Consider the following 7,001-nt stretch of genomic DNA (forward strand, 5'->3'; position numbering starts at 1 on the left):
AGTGTAATTTTGAAACGATCGAACTTGATCGTATATATAAAGAAAAAATCTACTATACAAATAGTGGAGCGGGCCCCACATCATTTATAATTTCAACTTATGCGGCGCAGTGTTCTCTGACTTTCATAACAGTTTCTAAGTTTATCCTTTGAAAATTTTAATTTTTTTACTTTTCAAAATTTGAAATCTTATCCCCAAAACTTCATTTCTCAACTCTAAACCCTAAACCCTAAACTCTAAACTCTAAACCCTACCCTAAACTCTAAACCCTAAACCCTAAACCCTAAACCCTAAACCCCACCCTTTAACTCTAAATCCTAAGTTTGTGACTTTTGATAAATCATTAAGTGCTATTTTTATGACTTTTGACCTTGAATGCTAGTTTAGGAACAAAAACTTGATTTAGTGCTATTTTTGTCTTTTTCTCTTTTTAATATCTCATAGTAATCAGGCAAACAAACGTATGACTAAAAGTCTTTCTTTTCACTTGGGGCAGATACAATAACAAACATAACAGGTCCAGCAACATTATTCTACTGATAGAGAAGATAGACATTGAACCACATCATCATCACACACAACAGATGGAACTAGTAGTAGTTTTAGGGGTTAACCTTGTGAGCCCATCCTGCGATCACACACCTCTCCTCGGTCTTTGTTTTCTCAAAGGAGTCAAGAGAGAACAAAGCGTTCATGTAGCCATGAACATGAGGCAAGCTCTCGAGGACAGACCAACTTTTGTAGTGACCGTCATGAGTCTTGAGATGATTCTCCAGAGCTTCAAGCTCAACAAGCAAGTTAAGCAACTCTGGCCTACGCATAGATCACTGGAGGTACCAAGAGCAACAGGCTTCAACTCACGTCCCTCGGTTTCAATCTGAACGTATAACAGTATAAAACTAGTTAATGTTCAATACATACAAGTATATGACACAAATGGTCTGAAAATATGTTGAACATCATATTGCCGTAAGATTACCTTCAGAACAGTAAGATCATTGTCTGGATCAAGACCCACAATTTTCACATCCTTTGTAAATCTTGTTCCCATGGCATCAACTAGAGATATCTGCAACAAACCCCAAAACCATGATTTGCTTTAAGTCATTTCGATTGTCTTTGTGTTTCTTTTGCTGCAAATTGATTGAAGAAGATGGAGACCTTACAACGTTGTAATCCACTCTGATCAGTAGCTAACTTGGCAATGACATGGTTATGTCGGAGACATCGGAGAACTGATCATGGGAAACGTCGGAGAACTGAATGCTGCTCCCAAAGAAAAGCTATGTATCAATCGCAACACACACAACCCAAAGCTTGACATAATCAAAACTCATATGCTTCAAAAGCATCCCATACGTTAATGAGAATGACCAAATCTCCAACTTTCCACCATATGGATACATAAACACACATTGTTCTTGCCTATCAATCATTAACATATAGTCAAGTCATGGAACAAGACATATCCGAAGAAACATCAAACTGGTCCTAAACAATAATTTTCTTTAGTTTTTTCCAGGCAAAGCCGAGAACTTTAAGTCGCATTATCTATAGCAGGACCTGTATAATTGAATTCAAGTGGAACCCATCTGATACAAGATTGAAAGACGTACCTTCTAGAGTTGATGACAAGACCGAGATTCTTCCATGGTTTGGCTTTACAAGTGTTCATGGTTTTGGTCGGAACGGAGAAGCTTGGTCTGTAGTCTCGAGGATGATTTGTGATTGAGACGAGACAGACACGCGAGATTTGAAGAAGAAGAAGAGTAAGAAGAAAACATGAGACACAAAGATCAAAATAGAAACCGACCCACTTCGAAATTCCACCAAAGTTTCAATCTTTATGCTCGCCAATGGCGGCGACGAAGAAGATCGAAGAAACCGAAGGAACCAATCATCTCTTCCACAGACCCTCAAACATTTCCACAGAGACCTACTCGCCGGAGCGGTGATGGGAGGCGTCGTCCACACGATCGTGGCCCCAATCGAGAGAGCCAAGCTCCGCCTTCAAACCCAAGAGAGCAACATCGCCATCGCTGAAGAAGGAGAGAAGTTGCGGAAGGGGAACACCTGTCTTATAAGAGACGTCTTTAAGAAGCCCAAATGGATCTCTCCCATGAATCATGCTCTGAGGCCAACTCCAACGCTAGTACGAGAACAAAGGTTCTAAATAAATAAAATGATAAAAAATGCAAAAAGTAGGAAAGAGGCAAACCTTTAGAAACATTAGACCATGATTATCGCATAAGCGATCCTTAGGTTTCATTTTTTTTTTTTTTTTTTTTTTAAAAAAAAAAAAAATTAAAAGCCAATTGCGAGCCGCCACGTGTCGGTAGGACCCGCAAACAGTCCCAAAACCCCCCAATTACCGATCCTTATTTGGTGTTCGTTGGTAGCGGTTTTTAAAATTTTTGTGGGATCCATTTTGTCAAAAAACTCCCTAAGGATCTAGGGTTGTTGATGCTCTTAGTGCATGATTATGCTAGGTCTCTTAGGTTGGATCTCTTAAACTAATATAAAATACGGTCTCTTAGCTTTTAACTAAAAAAAGCTAAGAGACGTCTCTTAAATAAGAGATATAAGAGAGACGTATCTTAGTTTTTTTAGTTAAAAGCTAATAGACTGTATCTTATATTACGTTAAAAGACTCAACCTAAGAGACATGCAATAAACATGCTCTTAGCTTTAGGCACGTAAAATTTTCTAAGACACTTGCCATTGTCTAAATAGCTAATTTTGTTTTAAGAGTTTAAATTTAAATATGTAAACAAATAATATTAAAACTATTAATATTTTATTGTTAAGATTCTGAAAAGAGTATACCCACCGCTGAGCATGCTCTTACGTATTTAGTGGGATTTTTATTTGTTCCCATTGTAGGAAAATCGATCTTACAAAAAATTCTGCTCAGCTGATGTGTTCGATTACTTTGAGGAGAAATCTATTTAATTAGGGTTTATGTTCTGAGATCAGAGTGAGTGTGTGTGTCAAAACTTGTTGATGAACTGGTGGTCATCTAATAATAAATCGACCTCTTGTAGTAGTAAGCTTAATTATCTAATAATAATAATAATACAAGTTTCTTGTATGAAATTGAAACTCTATATATGCCCTTTGTTTCGAAATTGTAATTTGTAATGCTTTGTGTTTTGTTTCAGGGAAAGGTGGTGATCTATCCTAGCAGTTCTGGAGGTAAAAAGATCATCTCACACGCATTGTTGCTTTATGGTTTTGTCTTTTCTTGTTAACTTTGTTATTTCGTGAAGCCTAAATGTGTTTTGGACTTTGGTATATGAATAGTACAAAGGACGCTGGGCAAAAGCCTTTCTCCTTCCAAATCGGTAAAGGTGCTGTCATCAAAGGTAATATTTTCCTCTGTTTTATGGTTTGATCATATTGCTATGGTTCTGTTATTCCTTCCATAACAAGATCTAATATGAATTTAAAATTGTTGAAATCTTTTGCTTACAGGATGGGATGAAGGCGTTATCGGAATGCAAATTGGAGAGGTTGCTCGCTTACTGGTATGTAGACTGCTCTTCTCATCATGCAAACATATTTGATTGCTTCATGAATTCTATTAGCTTTGCGTCTGTCTTGAAAGCATGTTGTCTCTAAGGTTTGTGGAATGAAAGTGTAATGAAAGCTCTCTCCTTTATCACTTGAAGCTCTCTCATTTGTTTTTTTTTTAGAACCCTTAAATAAGAGACTTGCAATGAAGGACATACAAGTTGAAAGTTATTAACTAAATCAGTTAACCAAATTTACTACTTAAATACTATTAAAAATTAATTAAGAGACCCTTAAGGAGTCTCTAGGATAATGATGCTCTTGATGTCTTCTTCTCCTTTATTCTGTGGTTACAATGTTTTCTTGGTAAATTTCTGTTTTTAATTTTAAGCTAATCACACACCAGCTGTTTGATCAATTTGGTATGAGGTCCAGTTGTAAGATGAAACAGATGAAATGTAACAAGAACTGGAAATTCAAGTACAGACACACAGAGTCCATGAGATTTCTACCTTGAGAAGATTGTGTGTAAAATGAGGCTGAGACAAAGATCATGTGTGTGGTACAAACTGACGACAGGGATTATAGGAATGCTTTTGGTTGAGAGGTGCTTAGCTTTTGAGATAAAGAGTGCATTGTTTCTTCATGAGATCACTTTACAACGAAAGTGGAACTCTTATAAGTCATGGATGTTCAAACAAAGAGCGTGGCCAAGAATACATGCTCCAAATGCTCAAAGGCAGACAGTGGCACGAAAATCTTCCTCTCCGTTTTAGTACCCTGAGAGAGTGACGAGCTTTATAAGATTAAAATAAACACTGAACATGAAATTACACCTGAAATAAAGGATTAATTATAAACACTGTTACACTGAAACAGGAAATGTGTTATAAACACTGAACACGAAATTACACCAAAAATCCAGACAAACTAGTTGAACGAAAATATTTCATGAGCAATCATAAATGAAGAATACTCACCCAGGAATCAAGCCAAATAAACGACTTATTTCCCCACTAGAAATATTGTATAGTAATAGTTACACACGAACTTTCGACTTCGTCTTAATTCCACATATTTAAAGTTATTCAACCTATTACTCCCCAATTCAAAAGATCGAAACACAAACCCACATAAACCAAAATTCTACACTGATTTAACGGTTTGCAATTCAAACCAGATTTGAAACACTTGAACCAAACCAAAAAACAACTCAACCCGATTTTTCCCAACCTAAACCAGATGCCTAAACTCATGGGAGAATGGCAACTTCGTTTCCAAGCTGTTCGATTCTGTCACTGGCAGCGTGGTTGATGGTGGCAATTGTGGTGGATTGGAGAATATAGCTAAAAAGTTTTGTCCTTTTTCATTCATTTGCTGTGAATTTTGAACCAAGCTCTGCAATTCACCAAGATCATCAACGCCTTCTTCCACTTTAAACCGTTAATTGATTTCTTCTGAGGTGAAATTTACAATAAAAAAGGTCAAGATTTAAGTCACTGGATTCGATTTCAACAAGAACAATCTGATTCTTGAAATGGTTAAGAGAAAGATCGCGACTTGGCATTACTGGTTATTAGGTTGTAAAAAGGATAAAGAGATTTAAGCTCTTAATTGAGCCAAAAGAAAGGATGGAAATTGGAGTTTGGATTTACAAGCTATTGTAAAACTTGGGATTCAGTTCTTGGACTCGGAAATGAGACTCGACATGGTGAAGGGTCTTCTTTCTCTTATTGTGAAGTCAGCGAGTGGTCTAGTGGAGAAGGGAATAGAACAGTTTCTGATACGAGGGCTTGGAGATCTCGGGATGTTCTTGTCACGAGACAAGAGCTTGTATTCGAACAATAAATTGCAAAGCGATTTTGCGTCCGCTTTTTTGTTAAAAATCAGAGACTTGGGAACACTAACAAAGGAGCCTAAATGGAAAATCCATCGTTTTGTTATATCTAGCTCACCTCTTGTGGAGTAACAACCACAAGATCATGGAGCAGGTTCTGAACATGAATGGTTAGTTGTTTGAACACACTCGAGATCTTAAGAATCCTTGCGTTGACAGATGTTGAATTAGATGACACTGATTAATTCTCAGAATTCACCTTCTTATGCTCAAAGAAGTAATCAGATTACGTCTGAATCATCTTGAAGGAGAAACTCACAAGTCACAACTCGCAAGCGTCATATGAAGAAGAAGAAGAAGATGATGTGTTAATAATTTAAGAAATTAGGTTATTGGGTAAATGGGTCGGGTTATTAGGTTAGATTTAGTTAATTTTGGTTTATAATTTGTAACCGGGTATTTTTAGGTTTAACTAGATTACGATTGGTTATTTTTCAAATTAAAAAAACAGTAAACCGGTGTGAATCGGCTCTGTGTCGGTTTTAGTTTCGACATTAAACATCATGTAGGTTTGTGTTTCGATCTTTTGAATTGGGGAGTAATAGGTTGAATAACTTTAAATATGTGGAATTAATACGAAGTCGAAAGTTTGTGTGTAACTGTTACTATACGATATTTCTGGTGGGAAAATAAGTCGTTTATCCTTATTTTGTTGAAATAGATGAATAAATAAGATAACCATAATTTAGAACCCAAGCCCATTTCTCTCTCATGAAACACAAAACCATAACTATTATCTCCGACTTTTCGTGGGATTTGGTAGAGAAGATACAGTACCGTGCAAGGATTTTTGGGGGCACAAGGCAAATTTTAAAAATAAATTTTTTACAATATGTAATAAGAAATATATATATATTTTAATTTGTAATATAAAAGTAAAGTTTAAAATGATAAGTAGAAAACTGGTATTTTTAGAGAAAGTTAAAATAATGATTTGGCATTTAGAAAGATAAAAATAATCATTTAAATACAATGATAAAATAATAAAAATAAAAGTAATAATGAAAAATATTAAATAAAAATAATGGTAGATAAAGTATAGAACATTTTGTCGTTTTAAAAAATGATGATAGATAAAAAAAATATGTATGTTAAAACATATTATTATTTTTTGCTATAAACTATTTCATCAAACTATCGTAATGTATAAATAAAAATACAAATAGCTAACTTTTGGTAAGAAAAAATTAGATTATAATAAGTAAAAAAAACAAAACGAAAATCAGAACTGTAAGTTATACCATGTCAGTTCTTCAATTAATTCTTTGCATTTTAGTTATAACACATCTTGAAATTTATTAGAATAAAAGCATTCATCGAACAAAAGTCAAATTCAGAATCATGTGAAAATCTACCTAAACTATACATTTAACTCTACAGAATAATTTTATGAAATTAGGGGCCCTAAAAATTGCACATATATTTTGCGGAGGCCTAAGGCAGAAACCTTATCAAAACCATGGTAAGCACGCCTTCTGAGAAGAAGATACTCTCTAAGGTTCCCATAATTTCTATAGGAGCGGTGAGTTCCACATGCAAACGATGGAACGTTTTGTGTAAATCAGAAACAAGGAGACATCAGTTTCTACGC

At 35.2% G+C, this 7,001-nt stretch overlaps 1 long non-coding RNA gene across 3 annotated transcripts; it reads right to left on the bottom strand.

The window, feature by feature from the left end:
- Positions 1 to 592: 592 nt before the first annotated feature.
- On the bottom strand, positions 593 to 2,160 carry LOC106334562. 3 transcript variants are annotated; one of them, XR_001268637.1, is made up of 4 exons: positions 1,617 to 2,160; positions 1,167 to 1,425; positions 980 to 1,069; positions 593 to 827 (listed from the first exon to the last, which is right to left on the bottom strand). It is a non-coding gene; the product is annotated as an uncharacterized LOC106334562 (long non-coding RNA). The 3 variants fall into 3 exon arrangements; XR_001268635.1 differs by having other exon boundaries at positions 1,162 to 1,425; XR_001268636.1 differs by lacking the exon at positions 593 to 827 and adding an exon at positions 868 to 877 and having other exon boundaries at positions 1,162 to 1,425.
- Between the last annotated feature and the right edge of the window lie 4,841 nt (positions 2,161 to 7,001).

The sequence above is a fragment of the Brassica oleracea genome, chromosome C3 (assembly GCF_000695525.1).
Source record: "Brassica oleracea var. oleracea cultivar TO1000 chromosome C3, BOL, whole genome shotgun sequence".
Lineage (NCBI taxonomy): Eukaryota > Viridiplantae > Streptophyta > Magnoliopsida > Brassicales > Brassicaceae > Brassica > Brassica oleracea.